General features: G+C 39.6%; 1 protein-coding gene and 1 long non-coding RNA gene across 4 annotated transcripts in view; one reads left to right on the forward strand and one right to left on the reverse strand.

Moving 5' to 3' along the window:
• PDE4D (phosphodiesterase 4D) overlaps window positions 1-20,384 on the forward strand; it is a 570,552-nt gene that overhangs the window by 178,837 nt on the left and 371,331 nt on the right. The window lies entirely within an intron of this gene.
• LOC128074544 (uncharacterized) lies at window positions 476-9,265 on the reverse strand. Its single transcript, XR_008203227.1, has 6 exons — window positions 9,186-9,265; window positions 8,463-8,571; window positions 4,899-4,953; window positions 3,388-3,544; window positions 3,136-3,170; window positions 476-634 (listed from the first exon to the last, which is right to left on the reverse strand). It is a non-coding gene; the product is annotated as an uncharacterized LOC128074544 (long non-coding RNA).

Below are 20,384 nucleotides of genomic sequence, written 5' to 3' on the forward strand. Positions count from 1 at the left end.
TGCAAAATTCACCTGATTTGGATTTTGGTTAAGCAATGTGGTCCTTTTTTCCTCTAATTTTTTTCCTAATGTTGATCCAGTATGATTTTCTGATTTTCCCTTGAGAAATGAGTGAAACTAGGTTTGAACAAGGTTTGCTTTTAACTTTAGGCTTTCCAGTTCGTAGAAGTTAGATTAAAATTAAGAGGCTTTAATGCTATGCAAGTTTTATGGGAATGAAGTGCTTCTACACTCCTGCAAACTGAAGCCATTATGTTTGATCAAGTGTAACCTTAATGTAATACAATGGATTTCACTCATATTCCTCTTGATGTGAAAAGATGAATAACTTAATGGAGAAGGTGGAAAATAAATTGGAGAAATGTTCAGAATGGGCAAGAATCTCACTTTGTGATTCTTCCAATCAGAAAATGCTGTGTAATTGTATTGTTTACAAACGACCTGGGAAACATAGTTGAATCAAAGTAGTGCTCCACAAAGCTTGTCTCTGAAATTATGCTTCCCTGGATCTGCTGCTGTACCTACAGCAGCAGAAAGGAGAAAGTGGGAAGAGCACTAACTGTGCTTAATCTCTCCTCTCTTGCTCTTCTGCTATCCAGCTGGGAAAGTAATACCTTGTTGTTTCCTCCTCCATCTGCAAATCAAGGCAAGCAAGGAAAAAAAAATTAAGACTCTTTCACATGCAGTAATTATATAGCACCAGCAAGAATCTAGCTGGTGGTTTTTAGTGTGCTTCTGAAATAGACTTAGCCTTTGCTCTTTACTCCAAGTAGGAGGTTATTGACATTTTTAGCTTAGTGGGAGAAAAGCACTTTTCATCTTAGTCAACTCAGCTTTTCATTAGTAAAGTTCTGCATCTGACTGGGCTAGTCAAAGCTAAAGCTTTAGCTACGCCTATGTACCAGTATCAAACACATGGTTCCTACACACGTCCCAAATTTTGAAATCACATGGGTAAGAGGAGAGGGATGGCTTTGTGTTTAAAGATGTATCACTTTTATGTGACTGGATTGAACTTACTGTTTTTCGCATAATTGAATCGAGTACTTTAATATACAGAACAAGAATACAATACTCATAGAAATTTTATGCTCTTGTAATGGACATTTTAATATATTCAAAGAAACAACCTTTAGCATATGTGTTCTCTATAAGAAACAAAATCAGTGCTCGCAAGGAACTTTGCATTTGTATTCAGATTTTAAAAGTCATAGAATCACACAATCATTAGGGTTGGAAAAGACCTTCAAGATCGTCAAGCCCAACTGTCCACCTACCACCCATTATTATCCACTAACTATTCCCCTAAGTACCATCTGCACATTTCTTGAACACCTCCAGGAAAGGTGACTCAACCATCTCCTTGGGCAATCCATTCCAGTGCCTGACCACTCTTTTGTTGAAGAATTTTTTCCTAATATCCAACCTGAACATACCTGGGTGCAATGTGAGGCCATTATCTCTCCTCCTCTCAGTGCAGCAGTTTGTATTGTAGTAAATATTTTAATTGAGTTCATTTATATTTTACTTTATATTAGAAATTAATTTGGTATTTATACAAAGTCCACTTGTAGAAAAGTAAATCTCTGAATTAATTGTGTCTTAACACAGGGAGAGTTTAAAAAACTCAGAAATCTCATTTGCACAGTAATAAAATAAGCACTTTAAGTATATTTAAGTGTGGAAGGCATGGGATTAGATAGCTAGTGAAATTAAAGTTGGTTGTTTTTTTGGGTTTTTTTTTTCCAAAATGAGAAATATTATATTCACCAAAAATCTCTATCAAAAATGGAAATTGCAGTAGAGTTACGTCTGGGAAGCTGTCTGTGAACTGGAAAGGCAGTCTAGCTAATTAGTGGTACGTATTAGATCAAAACTAGCATAATTATATAGTTTTAGGTTAATTTCCCTTTTATCCTGTTAACAGTGATTTTAGTAGAATTTAATTTTGGAGTCCATACTTTACAAAAGACATTCAACAAAAAAGGGCTTTGATTGTTCATTTCACTCAGCAATAGGATTTAGGAATGTATACTGAAACAAGTGTATTACCCTTACCATAACTGTCCATTTGCAATTGTTAATAAGTTCATGATTATTGTAAGTGAATTCTACAAGTAGATTATGTGAGATTTATGTGGGCATGTTTTTGCAATACTTTCTTTTGCTATGATTTGTAGTTCTACATCTAACAACATCTTTTATATTTAATCAGACCTTTACTTTTTAAAACACTCAATTTTTTCCTCTTTAATAATTCATGTTTTCAATTGATTCATAGAATGGTGATCTACAGAATTGCTTTTTGGTTGCTAGCAGGAATGTGTTTCTGTTTCATGAGTCATACGATTAAAAAAACCCACTCTGATATGAACAGTTAATGTCTGTCCACTGTCTCCAGAATTTGAGCTAATTGGACTTAAGAGAACTCAGAAAAAAATTATGCAAAACACACTACAATTTCTTAAATGCCACTGCACTGAATTATGTCAGGATTAATGTCAGTAGCTATTATCAGTGGTAAACAGCACTGAACAAAATTTGCCATCGTCCAGCCTAGGTGCTGCTTTAGCATTGGTTCAGTTCCTGGACAGGCAATACAAATGTCTGTCCCTCACTTTACTCTCACACCAAAAAAAAATTAACATTTAAACCAGTGCAGAAGTATCTTTGTTATGAAATAAGGGGAGATTATTAGTTTCCTATTTAAATTGCAGAATGTTTTTTCTCATCCAGTTAGACTTGTTATCTCATAATATTTTCACCATCTAGGTTACATTTCCATTCACTTTTGAATGCCTCCTATTGCAGATATAAAACATGCTTCCCAAATATTCCCTCTTGTATATTCAGGCCAAAAATAAAATGTAGTGGTTTGCAATTTGTTACAAGTCCAGAAAGTGAAGAGACAAAATAAACCATCCCCAATTATTTTCTGTATTGTCAAAATTGCGTATCTTAACTGAACCATCGAAACCATAAATATTTGTTAAGAACTGCAGCACCATTTTGAAGCAGTGAGAGACTCAACAGTTTTTCCATTGCACTGTTACTGCTACTACTGTTAGTACAGTGTCTTGAAAATATTATCAAAACACTGGTAAACAAAGATAGGAAAACAAACAAAATTCCTACCTTCAGAACTTTACTTTTTATTTTTCCACGGATTTCTGGAAAGCAAGGATACATTTTTAAAAACAGGTGTGAAAGGTTAAGAATCCTAACAAAGTTGAAATGGCATTTTCTCATGAGATGAAATAATACCTTCTGTTTTATGAACTTTGGCCTGCTAAGATGTGACTCACACAGAGAGCTCTGAGGTGCTAATACTGGTCTAATAGGTGCTATGGCTGGAGCAGCAGCTCTCCCATTCAAGCCTCAACTCACCTGGAAGGTTCCCATCTCCTGTGAGGAGGCTTAGGCAAGTTCCAGGAAAATGGAGAAAAAGTGCATTTTTCTAAATCATTTTCAGTTATAGCTCTCAAATGTAGAATGTTCTGTTGCTATTGAGACTTTAGTAGACTTAGTACTTTTGAGGACTCTGCTGTGAAATAAGCCAGGGAAGAAAAAAAGAAAAAAAAAGAAAACAAAATTACTACATATTGGAAATATTGTCAATAAGTATCATTAATAAATTTTTCTATTTTTTTTTAGATAATGATACCATGTCTCCTTTAAAGCATATCTTTCAGGCATATATACTCTGCACTTTTGGAACAAAATGTTCTGAAAGTAGGTTGGCACACTGGTCTAATACACAACTGGTCATCCACTTGTTTTTAAAATGCACAAAGAACTATTACAGGATGATAGAGAGTGACATTCAGGTATTTAACTGTGTCTACCGTCCTGTATTCTAGTTTCCACTTCTATAAAATACAGGTAGGAATATCCTATTTGCATTTTGGGATGAGGCGAATGATACCATTACTAATTCTAAAATATATGAACAAGCAGAACAAACTGATGCTGTAATTAACAGTCAGCTTTTGCAACATGCATGCATCTCTCTTTTTCATTCTAAATCATTGTCGAATGAAACCTGACTCAGTCTACTGAACTGGCTTTGAGAGAGCCACGTCTTCTCATATCCTTTGTATTGGAGGTGATCATCTCTTTGGTCAGCTAGTCTAACTCTTGGCCTGACAGGATATTAGTCTTTTAGAGTGAATCATTTCACAAATATGAGTGGGAGACTGGTCAGAACTGTTAAAACAGCATAACCAAAGAAGAGGTGATCTGCTGCTTTTGAGAGAAAAGGTAGTGCCAATGAATGTGGATAATACTTCCTCCTGAATAATTAATCTGATTAGTCTATGGGAATTCTGTTCAGAGACTGACAATTTCTGTAGGTGGAGGCTTACAGAAGTTTTGAAGCTTTCAAACAAAGAGGCAGATAATGCTTCTAAAGAGATAAAATCATTCCTTTGGTCCTGAGCTAAGCTTAGTGAGGTGTGTTTTAACTGAATATAATCTTCATTCTCCTTACTGTCCTCCTTTCAGCCTTTGAGAGAAAACAAATCTCCCACGTGTAGTTATGCAGAAATTAGATTCTTGGATAACTAACTAGAAGACAAAACTCTTCATTATATTTTTGGTTTAGACTCGTTTGCAATGTTTTGTGAGAGAGCAGTTTATTTTGGCCGCTGTTTTTTTTTTTTCCTTTTCTGTCTAATTGGGGTGATTCCAATTTTCCACTGATCTCAAAAGTGAAAATACTCAAAATATTCAATTTTTAAAATTTACTTGTATTCATATTCATTGTATGGAATGTTTCTTACAAAAACTAAAGACTTTGATTAAAAGATTTGCAATATCTGAAACTACACATTCAGATACTGTTATATTTATTCGTGAATTCTGGTACTCCAGTAAAAATTTAAATGATTTAGACTTACATTTTCCAGGGAGAACAGGTATCAAACTGAGATAATTTCCATTACAGGATTCAGGCTGCAAAAACAGATGCATATCTATTAGTCTTTGTTTCATCTTTGTACTGCTAGAAATTCTTCTCCAATAGTCACTGTAGCAATCAATACTTACTGAAAATATATTTTTTTTAATCAACTTTTTTTAAAAATGGACAAAAGTAATCCTAGTTGTTTTCTATATGACACTGTGAGTCGTCTCACTCCAACAGAAATTTAAAATAACTTATCTTTGAACTTTGGCTATTGGAAAGATCTTGAAAGGTTTATGTAAAGGAAAAAAAATTGAGCTATAGGATAAATGTGCAGTTTTTTTCTTGATGTTTTTATGGTGCCATAATTCAAAGATCTGCTATGTCAATCAGCAAAAATTCCTATCCTAATGAGACTAGAAACCAAATTTGCCTTACAAAGTCAAGATTTTCATCATCTTTTGTTAGCAAATTCTGAGCTGTTGTTTTCATTATGTCTGGATGATCTTGAAAGCCATAGAACTGTAAGATTAAACAGTTCTGCAAAGTTAATAGAAGTAAGTCATGATGGTCTGCTTTTACACGTTTGTTATTTTACACAAGTTTCGATGAATGAGTTTACTTCACTGATGGACACTTTATGATCATTTTGTATATTGGCAGTTACAGTCATTACAAGTAATCATAATTTAGCCAGCTACTGAAGCTGACTGCAAATACTCCATGGCTTCAGCCTGTGACGCCTGTTTCAGCAGCCAAGCAAACTCAAGAAGTTTCTCTCTGGGTGCTTGAATATCATAATGCCATGCTTGTAAGCTGCTGTGTAAACCTGATTACTGACTTGTGCCAGATGAGTTACAAAACCCATGAAGCAACCCAGTTCAGTGATCTGGAGTTGAGCATGCATGTATAAGTCCACTACACAGGAGTTACAGGTGCAGAGGAAAGATTTCAGGCTGTCTTAAGCATTCAGGCCAGTCATCTCTCTCCTGCAGCCTTAGCTTGCTATCTGGTCTTTACTTCAAGCATATGAAAATTGTCAGGATTTCACTTGGGTCTCTGTCTGTAGCAGAAATGTAGGATGCGTTTCAAAGTGGAATAAAAGGTTATTCATTCTTAAAACAATCCACTAAATGAATCACTGTCAGCATAAGACTAAACAGGTCAGAGCTGGATTTTCTAGTTATCTGTTAAATTGGTGGTCAACTAAGGCTGATTATAACTGCATTTTAAATTGCTTTTTAAAAACAGTATCTGTCATTCTGGATTAAGATTACTGTTATAGCATAGCCATATTGTTTTCTTTTTAATATAAAAATATTCTTTAAGCATACCTGTTTCTTAAACAGTGGGTGAGTAAAAAGGAAAAAGCAAGTCCACTAGACTGAAATGAAGAAAATAAGGAAATTATTTATAAATTAGAAAGTTACTGTTATAGCTAGACTTAATCAGTTTTTATTCATAAGAAATGAAAGTCGTCCCCCGTGGCCTGTGTGAAGGAGTGGGTTAGTCCTAGTTGGAATTCGGAATTAATCTTCATTAATCTTCACTAATTCTGAATTAAAAATTGTCCATTTATAACATGTTGTGACTACCCATGTGTCTAATTGGTTCCCTTCTTGAGTTGTTAGAAAAAAGGCAAAAAAACTGGCAAGGATGAACTCTTAACAAAACTGTCTGCCAGCAAACCTATCTCAGATTACATCAGCCTATGCACTAATGCATTTTACACTACTAATCCAAACTAAAGCAAGATAACCTTGTGAATGTACATCTAATTTTATGCAAATCTCACTGGCAGTATTGCTTCTGTACAAAAAAAAAACCTACCACCAACAACACAAAAAGAAGCCTTAATTCTCCCATCCCCATAATCAAATTCTTGTACCTTTCCAGATGAATTCTGATACAATACTTTCTGTTCTCCTTCCAAAAGCATTGGCTTTTGGATGTAATGCAGATAAGCTTGTATTTCTACTGCTGCCTTTTCTGTGTTTCTTGGAGCAAGTATTTTTTAGTTAAATTGGTAATATGCTTTGATAATCTGTCAAATTGGTCTTTAAAACATTAGGTGTACTCTGAAAATACTGCATTGTTAGTATCTTGCCTTATAAATTCAAATATATAGGACCAGATCAACTGGCCAAAAGGGCAATGTGATTATCATCTGTGGAAAGTAATGGTGGTTAAGAGAGATCTCTGATAGTTGGGAAAAGGTTAATGCTACCCCCATCCTTGAGAAAAGCAAGCAGAAGAACCAAAGTACTACAGTGGTCAGCCTCAACTCTGTTGCTGGAAAGGTCCAGCCACACATCTGAATCTTTTTTCAGATGCAAAAGACCTGTAGACAGTTAGGGCTACTCAGTTTATGGACATACCTAGGGCAAATAATGTTTGATCAAATTTCCTGCCTTCTATATGAAAAGATAAACATGAAGAAGAGAGAATATAGCAAAGCTTCAGCTTAGTAAGACTACCGAGACAGCCCCCCAAAATATTCTCATCTGGATGCTGAGGAATTCTGGAATGGATGAGTAGGCTGTAAGGTGGGATCAAAGTGTGGAGAATGATGATTCAGCATCTGGCAGGCAGCTGGTAATGAGCACATTACCGTCAGGGGCTGATACTGGAGCTGAATACTGCAGCCCAGGACAGGGTTACCAGGATCTCAGGGCCTAAAGAACACTGCGGTCTGTGAGCAGTACACGAAGGCACTGAGTTCTGTCTGCTGTGGAGGAGGGAAAAGGTCATCTAATAGCAGCCTACAATTACCTGAAGGGTAGCTGCAAAAGGCAACAAATTTGAACTCCACAGAGGAGCAAGGGTCCATGATTGGGAGGTTCAGGGATAACATGAGGAAAAGCCTCTCCACTAGAAATGTGGTACAGCACTGGAGAAGATTCTCCAATGGAGGCTGGAAAATCTGTTTTTTTGAAACAGAAACAAAGCCATGGCTGATGTGATCTGGTTTTGGTGATATAGTCTTATTTTGAGTGGGAGGTTGGACCGCACAACCTCAAGAGGGCCCTTCCAAAGAGCATTTCTATGACTCTGTGAAATGGCAGTGAGATCAGAGAAGCTGTCTAATTTTAAGAGACTAAAGGGAACTAGAAAATCTGAAGTATGGTCTTACTGCAATAAGAGAATGGTTATAAAGAGAAGGAAAAAGGTCAGTTAGTGGATTTGTTTCCTATATGCCTATATCCTATGCTGCAATTTTCCCAGTGGTTTGTTTCATTTTGGACATTTCTTTCTGCATGTCCCACATGAGTCTTTCATCTCTTCCAGTCTTTCTGCCTTCTGTGTGACATCAGAACTGCCACATCTTGTTCCAGCTGGGCAAAAGGCAGCATCGGAGGTCTCTGGTTCAAAAATAGGCTGGTGTGACTGGATAAAGAGCAAGAGGGCCAAAAGCTTGGTAAATGTGAGTTCAAGCTCTGGCTTCTGTCAGTGGAAGTGCTGTTGTTCTTTACAAGTATTTATAGTATTTATCACAATGTATCTGAAACTAGGTGGGGAGACCAAAAGTTAGGAGGGAGATGAGGGGATGGTGGATTACCTAGGACAGTATTGTTGGCTTTGAAAATTGAGGAGTTGGAGTTCTGTCAAATAGAAGTGAGGATTTACACCTTCAGAGACTGAATCTTGATTTTAGGAACTCTGCGTGTCTGGAAAGAAAGACTGACTTTTAAGATGGAGAATGGAAAAATGCATTAACACTTCAACAGTTGACATAGACATGCATTTCCATTTTTAAGAAATTAAGAAATTTAGAAAAAAATGTCTGATGCTTATGACTGCAAATCTATGAAGCAATGGGAACAGAAAAGGCAATACCAGTTCTGTGATAAAGGAAGCAGAAGTGCATGAAGCTAATCAGAACAGTCTAATGAGTAGATTAACAGTGGTTGGAAGAAAATAAGTTTTTTTGGAGAAATGTGGCATGTGAGAGTTTTCTGAGGCCTTCTTGTTTAGCACTGATATTCTGGCAAATACAGTAGAAAGACTTGACAAATACCTGTTAACCGTTTTCACATGAACACCTTCAGGTTACACTTCCATGTTTTGTCAGGAGTGTAGTGATTATATTTTTCTCATGAGTAAAAAGTGTGAGATTCTAGAATACTGCTACCTAGGACAAATATAAATTTCTCTTTAAAGATAAATTAATGCAAAAACTTCCTTCAGTTTTGGATTATTCACTCTACATGAGTGCAAAATAATTCAAAATGTGAAACTAACAGTACTATTTAGGATTAAGCACCCACTTTGTAAATTTTACCTTTAAATGTCATTCCTGCAGCAGTCACAAACTCCTGGAACTAGTGGTTTAAAATGTAAGAGCATCTCTGTAGGCTCAGCACCACTATAATTAAACCTTTCTTGCATTGATTTACAGCCAGTATTACTTGCAGGAGGGAGAGAGCTTACTCATCGGGGAAGATGGCAGACCGGGTGATGATTTCAAGTCGGGGAACAGCCGATTTCTGGACCTGATATGCCAAAGATTGAAAGTAGGGTGGTGGGAGGAGGAGTTTAGGGAGTAGCAACCCATTTATAACCCACAGCAAAGTTCTCAGTGAATCCGAGCGCGAGCAACTTTGTCACCTGCCGTCTCTGCAGCTCGTGCTCCCCGGGCGGGAGTTACGCCCGACCGGCAGCGAAACGCCGGCGGCCGCCCGCAGGGGCCAAGTCCCAGGAGGGCAGAGCTTCTCCGGCGAGGAGAGCCCACCGCACCGCCCGCTCCCGGCTCCGCTCTCCCCCTCTTCGGCTCCATCTCGGCTTTAAATATTTCCGAGCGGGAAGCCAGCCCCCTCTCCTCTCCCCTCCTCTCCTCCTCCTCTCCTCCCCGCCTCCCTCCTCGGGCCAGGAGCTCTCGGCGGCCCGCGCCGCTCCCACTCGCGGGCGAGGGGCGGCGCGGCAGGAGCTGTCCAACTTTTCAGCACAGTTCCACCGGCGCTGCCCGAGGAAGCGGCCGTCGCCGCCCCGGCCCGACCCGGCCGTCAGCATGGAGGGAGAGCGCGGTGTCGGCAGCGGCTGCTCCGCGATGCCCGGCGGCAGCGACGGCGCCGGCGGCAGCGACGGCGCCGGCGGCAGCGTTAGCCTCCAAGCCCCCAAGCATCTGTGGCGGCACGAGCAGCACTACCCGCCGCAGCTGCGGCAGCACCACTTCCTCCAGCACCAGCCGCCCCCCGGCCCGCCGCCGCCGCCGCCGCCGCCGCCGCCCGCCTCGCGGGGCCGCTGCCTGGCCGGGGCTCGCGTCAGGCACCGCGGCTACTCGGACACCGAGCGGTACCTCTACTGCCGAGCCATGGACCGCGCTTCCTACGCCGTGGAGACCGGACACCGGCCCGGCCTGAAGAAATCGCGGATGTCCTGGCCCTCCTCCTTCCAGGGGCTCAGACGGTACGAGAGGGCTCGTCCGTGCGTGCGCGGGGGGCGGCAGCGGGGACCGCTCTCCCGCCCGCCATGGCCGCTGCCCCGAGAACAGCGCTGGGCGGCGGGAGGGGAGGGAAAGGACGCGGCGCGGCGGCGGGGCCCGGGGTTCCGGGATGCCAGGTCCGTCGGCACGTCGCGCCGCACACACCCGTCCGCGGGTGGAAGAGCCAACGCTGAGCACGTGGGCGGGAGCGCGGCCGCGTCGGTGCCGGCGCGGAGCCCCGAGCGGAGCTCTCAGCCGCGCTCCGCCCCGGCCGCGCTCCGCTGCCCGCGGCTCCTGGCGCTGCCCGCGCTCCCCGGGAGGATGCCGGGTGGGAAAGGAGGAATGCGTGTGCTGCTCAGGCGAAGTTGAAATAATTGAGCGCTCTGGGAGGTGGGAGGCAGTCTGGCAAATCCAGGGTTAGGGTCTTGCTACTTTGAATGGGCTTAGATGAGAAAATAGGCTAATGGTTTCGTAGCCAAAGGGAGGAGTCCGTCATTTAGTAGTCTATTGTTCCCTGTTAAATGAGCTGTAGATGTATTTTGCAGTGTGAGGTTCACCAATGCATATTTTGCCCTTGATGGCTATCACAGACATCTCTTCTAAAAACAAATTCTCTGTCACAATCAGTAGGACATTGTATTTGATCGATCAATTCATTATTCTGTCTTCATTTCCAGTAGCTGGAACCACTTCCTTTTCGTGGAAAGCCACAGGCTTCTGTTTGAATATTAAGCGGATATTGTGAATAAAAGATTTTTGCTGAGAATGGTGGGCAGAATGGCAGTACTTAATGCTCACCCTCTAGATTTTTGATTCCCTGGAAAATCAGGTTTTTACAGTATGATATGCTCGATGAATAAATAATAGAATCCTTTATGCATGAAGATTGCTTTGTGTGTTTCTGTGGTACACACTGTGTTCTTTACTATGGAGCTTTGGCCATAAATCTCAGCAAGACATACCTGAATATTCTCTGGCATGACTGCTCTATTTCTACCCAATGTTTGCCTCATTTCCACTTTGACTATAATTGAGAAATAAAAACAGATTCAGGAATTCTAAATTAAAGCTGTACATCAGTAGTCATTAAAATGTCTTTCAATACCTTTGGCTTTCAAGCAGCCACTCTGTGGCTACACTTCTATATCACTTGTGTGAACTCATGCTTGTCCAAAGTTAATGACGTTATTTTTTTCACAGTGTAGGATTTGAAAGAACAAGTCATATGCTTCAAAATGAACAAATACTCAGTTTAGTGCTCTTTTCAATATATTGTTATTTCTTTCGCAGGAAAAAAGGAAAAAAAAAAAGGAACAAAACAAGAAAAACCCAACCACTATGCATCTGGGGCTTTCAGTCTTTAAGACTGAATACATTTCTCTTTTCTGAATGTGAAGAAGTTACGTTTTTGTAAATTGTAATGGTTGGCTTAGTACACTCAGTCTTTTCTCCATGACTGATGAGTTACTGAGGGGATGACAAGTCATGGTGGGAAGAGTACACATATCTCTTTCTTCTTTTCTGGGGGGGAGTCGGGGGGCTTGGGGGTCATTTAAAAAAAAAAATGAAGTTACAATTTCTATGATAACTGCTCAAATAGGAATTAAAAATTCCACAAACAGTTTTTTGTTTGTTTGTTTTTGGTTGTTGGGTTTTTTTTTCAGTTTTAAAATCTTTTCTTCCTTTAAAACGTGCAGTCATGCTGCTTTGACAAGACAAACTGCATTAAAATTGAAGGGGAAAGTGGTTTTTATTTTCATTTTAAGGGATTGGCAAAAATGCTTCAAGTAGGCTTCTGTTTTAGAAGTAATCAAGTAAAGAGGAGTAAAGAAGCTTAGTAAATTTGACTGTTTCATGGATTTCTTAGAAAAAATAAATTCTTGTAGTTAAACTTTCCGAATGTAACGATGAGCTATAATATGGAAACACAAGTGAACTGTGAAAAATTGCTTTATGAATATATTCACGGAATTTCAGCATTTCCAAGACTTTCATTTCAAGTTCTGGGTCAATTGCTTTTTCATGAAAGGCAAAGCGAAGTATATTCTTAGTATTCTTCTAAAACAAATAGCTTGCAAAAAATCCCTGCACTTTTGAAAAAGACACCAATTGTTATTGAAGCTGTTCAGTTCCTTTATCATTATAAGATTTCTATTATTCCTGTCTTACTCATGAGAAGAACCATTCCTTGATAGATTCCCTTGGATTTATTATGGTCCAGGCTGATAGATTTGTTTTACAGAAATTTTCACGTTATTCTCATTTAGAGGGAGTGGGAAAAATGGTGTGCACAGCTGTAAAGGAAACATATTGTGAAGATGGTATTTAAAATTACTGGCTCAGATATGAAAAAATGATACCAAAACTACTTTTTTTTTTTTTTTTTTTTTTTTTTTAATTTTCTCGCAAGAGATCATCATTCTTAAAATCCCAGTTAAAACCACCAAGACACACCTGAGAAAACAGTAGACAGCTTCGAAGCTTCTTCTGTCTTAAGTTTTATAGAAAACTTTAAAATATCTAAAAAGCATCAGTTTTTTGGGAGAGAAATGGGGACGAAGAATGGCATATGTTAAGATAAGGGTTAAAACAGAATAGTACATCTTTAATATCAAGGCTAAAGAGAGTTAACATTAAAAAAAATCAACCACCAAAAATTCTAAATGGCATCAAAGAGTTGAAAGACATGATGCCTTTGCAATTCAGAAAATTAGGTACTGTTTTGAATATTTGAATATTTCCTTTGGCCCCGTATAATCATCCCAATAATTTTTACACGGTTTATTTAGTAGAGTTGTATTTCTTTCATAGAATGTAACAGTGCATTACATAGAATAGCGTATCATCATAATTGACTGATGTTTTTTTCCCAGAGTCTAGATTATTCCTTCTTTTTTCAAACCACAGAGTGCTTTGAACTGACATACGTGAGAGTTACAAGAAAGAGAAAAGAATGAAGAAGATACGTGTGAGCATGTTGGATCTTTTTTTTTTTGCCATTTGTTTATTATGTGCTCTTGGGCAAGTCAATTAACCTGTCTGTTTTCTCATATGTAAAGTATGAACTGAAAAGAGTCATTATGGATTTCTGTTAAAATTATATTTTTAGGTCAAAAAATTAAAGATACCATGTATCAGTGGTTAGGATTATTGAGATTGGAAAATAAAGACATCAGCTTAGATATTTGTCCAATTGGTGATAAAAAAATACTCTATATAACAAATTGAGTGGATATTCTGGTTATTTTTAAAATTTCAAGTATCTCTATTTGCTTCTCACATGACTATCATTATTTCATGGTCTGTGTTCAGAGTTTAGCTGTCTTTAAAATAAAATAAAAAAAAAACTAGTATTTTTAAAGGCGATTAGTCATATGTCAATTTAATCATCTTGCCATATCATCTTGCTGTGTTCTATTTTTCACTACTGAAATTTCAACCAGGAAAAAATAGAGAAGAAATACCGTAGATCTTCGTTCCACTCACTACTCAAGGAATTCCCCAAGATTTCCTTAAAATGCATCCTAATTTCTTAGACCTGCATCTTCTTTTCTGTCAGATTTCCCAGAACATTATTTCTTTACAGTAGATCTCCTGTAAATTTTATCTGAAGTGATTTACAGGTCTAAGTTTCTTCATGAAACCAAGCTTTCATCAGTACTTAAACATAGGCAATTGCACAACAGTGAGGCAAAATTTGCCTTTGCAATCCAGAAATCATGGTACTTGTTCCCTAATTGTGTCTATTTTAAATATAAAGTATAGAACTGTCAAATCTTTTCATCTGGAAGGGATCTGCAATGAACAGGGACACCTACAACTAGATCAGGTTTCTTAGAGTCATGTCCATCTTGACTTCGAGTGTCTGCAGGGAAAGGGCTTCCACCACCTTTCTGGGCAACCTGTTCACCGCTCTTACTGTAAAAAAACTGCTTTCTTATATCCATTATCCTTATCTAAATCTCCCCTCTTTTAGTTTGAAACCATTCCCTTTTTTACTTACACAATAGACCCTTTAGCAGTCTGTCTCCTTCTTTCTTACAGCCCGCCTTAGATACAGAAAGTCCATTCTCAGGTGGCCTTCTCTTCTCCAGGCTGAACAACCCCAATTCTCTCAGCTGGGCAGATGTTCCATGCCTTGGATCATTTTTGTGACCCTACTCTGAACTCAAACAGGTGTGCAAACTCTGTGCTCCAACAGGTCTGTGTCTCTCCTATACTTAGGGCTGGACATCTGGATGCAGATCTTCTCCTTTGCCTTGCTGGCCATGCTTCTTTTTATGCAGCACCTAAGCAGCCATTAGAAATTCTTCAGTCAAGGAAAACTCTTTCCTTTGCCTCTTCCTTTCTTGTAAAGCACTAGGTCTAACCAAGTAGTAGCTACTGTTGCACAGCTTACGTAAGATCTCCTAAGTACCATTTTTTTTTCTTTATGCCTTTCCATAAAGAGTCAAGAAACCAAAAGAGCATCCAGCATTGAAGGCAATGTAATAGTATTTTGCTGGTACAGAGACTTTATTCTCCACTAAGAAAAGATAGGAAATTTACCACATTGTTTATTGAATGTTTATTGTTTATACTTTCTGAAATCTGAGATGCTGTATAATGCTATTCTCCTTTAGCCAGTTAACTGCTTAGTTTCTACAAATACACAACCTGGAAAAATAATGGTACCTTTGAAAAGCTTAGCAAAAATCTATTGTGTGCGCCAATACAATACACCCTTCTTTCCAGTCTAAAAATCATTCTGTTCTCCATCTAGACTAGAAAAGCTGCTCTTGATGTATTATGTCCTATCTACTTCCACAGAACCCAAGGAAAAGGGAGATAAATGTTCTCAGACTTACAAATAGTAGAAATTACTCTGAGTTTAGTAGCAGTTGCTAATTAAGAATTTTGTTGTTTACTTGTCTGGCAGCTTATTATTGCTTTGTTTACTACTTAGTGGTACTGGCATCAAGATGTTATAATAATTGGCATATGCTAACCTCTCTAAGATAAAAATAACTTTTACAACTTAGTAAACATTGTTGAATTAATGTTCTTTATGAGTTATCTGTAAAGTAAATAAGAAACTCATATTTTTAATGTTTTATGTAAGTGTATGTAAGTGACTATAAGGACCTTATTTTCATTTGTGTTTCAAGATGCTCATATCTTCAGATTATTAGAGGTTTGTGATTTGTACATCCTGAATAGCATTAATTCTCATGCTGTTGGAATTTATAAAAATATTAGCTTATAAAATTAATGTGTATGAATATACTTCTTTGAGTGTAAATTTTTCTACAAAAGCATGGTGCCAGTTCTCCAATTTATAGAATACAAAAACCTGTTAATTTAGCAAGTCAAGCCTGTCATAGTCAAACAGAGTCAAGATTTAAACTCTTGTAATTGAAGACATACCTTAAAACTATAAACGTGTTTCTTAACAGGAGCTATATAATCAATTTTTTTCTTCTTCTTTATTTTTTTTCACAAGTTCTGACACAGGAATAGTATGTAAATATTAGTAGAAATATATGTCCAAGAAGTGATAATGGAATTGAAACATAAGGTGTTATGGTTTCAGCTGTGTGACAATCAGTCACACTCTGCTTGAGATGCCTGAGTGTACTGATGCAGGTTAACTTAGAAGGGTATTTTGCATATCATACCAGAAGAACTTTAGTGGATTTCATATCTAATATATCTTAAATTGAATCAAATCTTTTTTTTTTTTTTTTTTGCACAGTATTCCTTTGATAAAGAAGATTTTGGAACTAGTAGATAATGGGAAAATCTGTGAGATTATGTTGATGTGCTAAAAAAATGTGAAATACGAGAGGAATGTATAAATCCAAAAGCAAGGCAAAACCATTTGACTGTTAAGTAGGTAATCTTGGTGGGTAAGTTCAAAGACTGATTTTTTTGACAGTGAGTGTTTTATGAAGAAAGAAGTGTTAGATGGACCCCACTTAATATCCCCTTATGGACAGATTTGAAAGAAAGCTGATATGTGCAGAGATGTGGAATGTCAGCTTTCCTTTGCGAGTTTAATCAGTATGAGGCATATTGCATCTCTAGAAAAGAAAAGCATTACTTTCTGAAAGAGTTTGTTCTTATAAGTGGGAATGTAGCTTATTTCTAATAATAAAGTTTATTTTATTTTTGGTAAAATGGAGGGTGCACCACCATATCTGGATTAAATTCTACCGGTGATTGAGAGAAAGTGTATTTATTGATGCTTGCTTACAGTGCGTATTCCATTTTTGGTAATATATTAACCATTAATAATTGGTAGGCAAATGTATAGTTAAGATATCAAGTTCAGTTGATGTTTATTTTGAATATGATGATCTTGTTATCTTAATGACTTCCTTGATGAATAGAAGCTTTAATCTATGAATAGCAAGAGTTACAGTGAAGGAAGCAGTACCTATGGATTACTCATAGCTTTTAAATATCCCACAGAATTACAGAATCATAGAGATTGGAAGAGACCTCTGGAGATCTTCTAGTCCAACCTGCTGCTAAAGCAGGCTCCCTAAAGCAGGTTACACATAAAGGCATCCAAATGGATTTTGAATATGTCCAGAGAAGAAGATTCCACAACCTCTCTGTACAATTTGTTTCCACTATTGTTCATACTCAAAATGCATTTCATTTTTTTCTGTCCCCTCTCTTATGTCTTCCCAATGACGTAGTGCCTCCTGGTGTGATAGTTTAGTATGCTAAAATAGTGAGATGCACTTTAAACTGAAGAATGTGAAGGGTGGGGTCCAAAATGGCAGTGCTCATGCCATTGGAACTGACTGGGAAATAAGCCAGGCCAATCAAAGACTGACAGATGTTCCTTAGATACCTCCCATGGTATCAGGTGCATTAAGCAATGGGAGATCTTCTTGTATCCCTTAGAGATTCCTGCATCCTCTGTTCCCTTTTCTTTTCTGAAGTGCCTGTATAATAACATGCAGCACAGAAAATAAACAGGAAGAATTAAGAAAGCTGTGTGTAGTTGCAAGACCATTATCTTGTTGCAGTCATAGACATGGTGGGACAGATTGAATGATTGGAACACTGTCATAGAACCACAGAACCATAGTATATCCCAAGTTATAAGGGACCGCAAGGATCATGGAGTCCACTCCTGTCTCCACATGGCACCATCCAAAATCCAAACCCTATGTCTGAAAGCAGTGTCCAAGTATTCCTTGAACGCTGGCAGCTAGGGACAGTGCCCACTGCCCTGGGCAGCCTGTTCCAGGGCCCTACTGTCCTTTAATTAAGAGCTTTTCCCTACTACCCACCCTGACCCTCACCAGAAAGCAAAGCTCAGCACTGCCCGTCCTCTTCCTGTGAGCAGCTGCAGCTGCCATGAGGCCTCCCCTCAACTCCTCTGCTCTGGGCTGAACGCACCATAGGAACTCAGTCTGCCCATAGTCATGGATAACTACCATGACAGGGAGCTGTTGGAGAGAGTCCAGAGGAGAGCCACAAAGATGATCAGGGGACTGGAGCACCTCCCCTACCTCCCCCTTGTTCAGCCTGGAGAAGAGAAGGCTGCGGGGTGACCTCATTGCAGCCTTTCAGTATCTAAAGGGAGCCTACGAAGTGGAGGGAAATCAACTCTTTGAAAGGGTAGATAATAGCAGGACAAGGGGAAATGGTTTTAAGTTGAGGGAGGGGAGATTTAGGTTGGATGTCAGGGGAAAGTTCTCTATGGAGAGAGTGGTGAGGTGCTGGAACGGGCTGCCCAGAGAGGTTGTGGATGCCCCATCCCTGTAGGTGTTCAAGACCAGATTGGATGAGGCTCTGGGCAGCCTCGTCTTGTATTAAATAGGGAAATTGGTGGCCCTACATGACAGGAGGTTGTAGATTCATAATCCTTGTGGTTCCTTTCAATCCTGGCCATTCTGTGATTCTGTGATTCTGTGACTACATACTTTCTAGGAAGGACAGGTTTATGGAATGTATTGAGCTCTCCTAGGAATGAATAATAAATGAGTGGAGAGCTTATGAGTGAAAATTAAGGGGCAAATTAATATGGCGACACCATTGTGTTTACTATGGGCTGCCTCATCAGGAAAAGGAAGTTGATGAGGCCTTCTGCAGACAGCTGAAAGTACTTTTTCATAGGCACTGTTTCTCATGGGGGATTTCTACCATCCTGATATTTGCTGGAAAAGCAAAGCAGCTAGGCACATACAGTCCAGGAAGTTCCTGCAGTGCATTTAAGAAAACTTTCTGTTGCAAGTGGTAGAGGAGCAATTGAGGAGAGATGTGCTGCTGGACCTTGTTCTTACAAACAAAGAAAGGCTGGTTGGGAACATGAAGATTGGGAGCTACCTTGGATGCAGTAATGATGAAATAATGGAATTCAGGATCATACATGGAAGAAACAAGGAAGTAAGTGGGATTGCGAACCTGAACTTCAGGAGAACCAAATTTGACCTCTTCCAGGACCTACTTGGAGGCATCCCATGATTTAGAGCATTGGAAGATAAGGAGGCACAAGAGAGTTTGTTGACATTGAAGCATCACTTCTTCCAAGCTCAAGATCGGTGCATCCCTAAGAGTAAGAATCAGTCAAAAGTGGCAGGACACCCACGTGGATGAGTAAGGAGCTAATGAAAAACTTCAAATGGAAAAAGTGAATGTGAAAAGGGATCTAGCCAGAGCCTTTTTTGTTTCCTGGGAGGATTACTGGAAGATTGTCAGGGCCTACAAGGATGTTACGAGTGAGGCTAAGGCCCACTTGAAATTAGATCTGGTGAGGGAGGTCAAGGAGAATGAGAAAACCTTCTTTAAGTGTATCAGTGTAGCAAAAGGATGAAAAAGGAAAATGTAGGCATTCTGATGAATGAGGTGAGTGGAGGACATTGAGAAGGCCTTCTTAGCTTCAGTCTTCACTGCTAAGATAACAGATAAGAGAGAGTCTGGGGAAAGGAAGACTTTCTTTTGGATGAGAAGAATCTGTTCAGAGACTGTCTAGGGACACAAATCCACGGGCTCTAATGAATGCACTCATGAGTGCTGAGAGAACTGGCAAAAGTGAATTGAAACTGCTCTCTATCATCTTTCAGAGGTTATGGAGAATGGGAGAGGTGCCCAAAAACTGGAGGAAAGCCCCTGTGACTGCAGTCTCCTAAAAGGGCAAGAAGGAGGACCTGGGAAATGACAGGGCAGTCAGTCTCACCTCCACCCATGGGAAGTTAATGGAACAGCTAATTCTGGATGTCATCACCAAGCAATTGGAAGACAAGGTTATCAGATGTAGTCAGCATGGACTCACAAAGGGGAAATAATGTTTGACCAATCTGGTAGCTTTCCATGATGGAATGACTGTCTGGGAGATGAGACGAGGGCAGTGGCTCAGGGGAGAGTAGTACCTTACCTTCAACAAGGCTTTTTTGACATTGTCTCCTACAACGTTCTCATAGGTAAACTTAGAAAGCGTGGGATAGATGAGTGGACAGTGAGGTGGATTGAGAACTGGCTGATGGAAGAGCTTAGAGTGGTTCAGAGTCTAGTTGGGAAGACAGTATTGGGTATGGTCTTGTTTAACATCTTCATGAGTGGCCTTGATGAAGGGATAGAGTGCTGATGGTACAAAGCTGAGAGGAGTGGCTGATATACCAGAAGTCTGTGCTGTAATTCAATAAGTCCTAGACTGGCTGGAGAATTAGGTGGAGAGGAATCTTATGAGATTCAGCAAGGGCAAGTGTAGAGTACTGCACCTAGGAGAAGTGAGTGCATGCATCAGTACAGGTTAGGGGCTGATCTAGTGCAGACAAGCTCATCTGAGAAGGACCTAGGTGTTCTGGAAGACAATAGGCTGTCCACGAGCCAGGAGCATGCCCTTGTGGCCAGACAGGCCAGTGATATCCTTATGCATTAAAAAGAACATGGCTAGCAGGTCAAAGGAGATGATCCTCCCCCTCTACTGTGCTCTTGGTGAGGCCACATCTGAAGTACTATGTCCAATTCCAGGTCTCTGAGTTCAAGAAAGATAGGAAACTGCTGGAGGGAGTCCAGTAGTGGGCTACAAAGATGGTTAAGGGCCTGAAGCATCTCCTG

This window comes from Tympanuchus pallidicinctus, unplaced genomic scaffold, assembly GCF_026119805.1.
Source record: "Tympanuchus pallidicinctus isolate F22 unplaced genomic scaffold, pur_lepc_1.0 scaffold9, whole genome shotgun sequence".
In the NCBI taxonomy this organism is placed as follows: domain Eukaryota; kingdom Metazoa; phylum Chordata; class Aves; order Galliformes; family Phasianidae; genus Tympanuchus; species Tympanuchus pallidicinctus.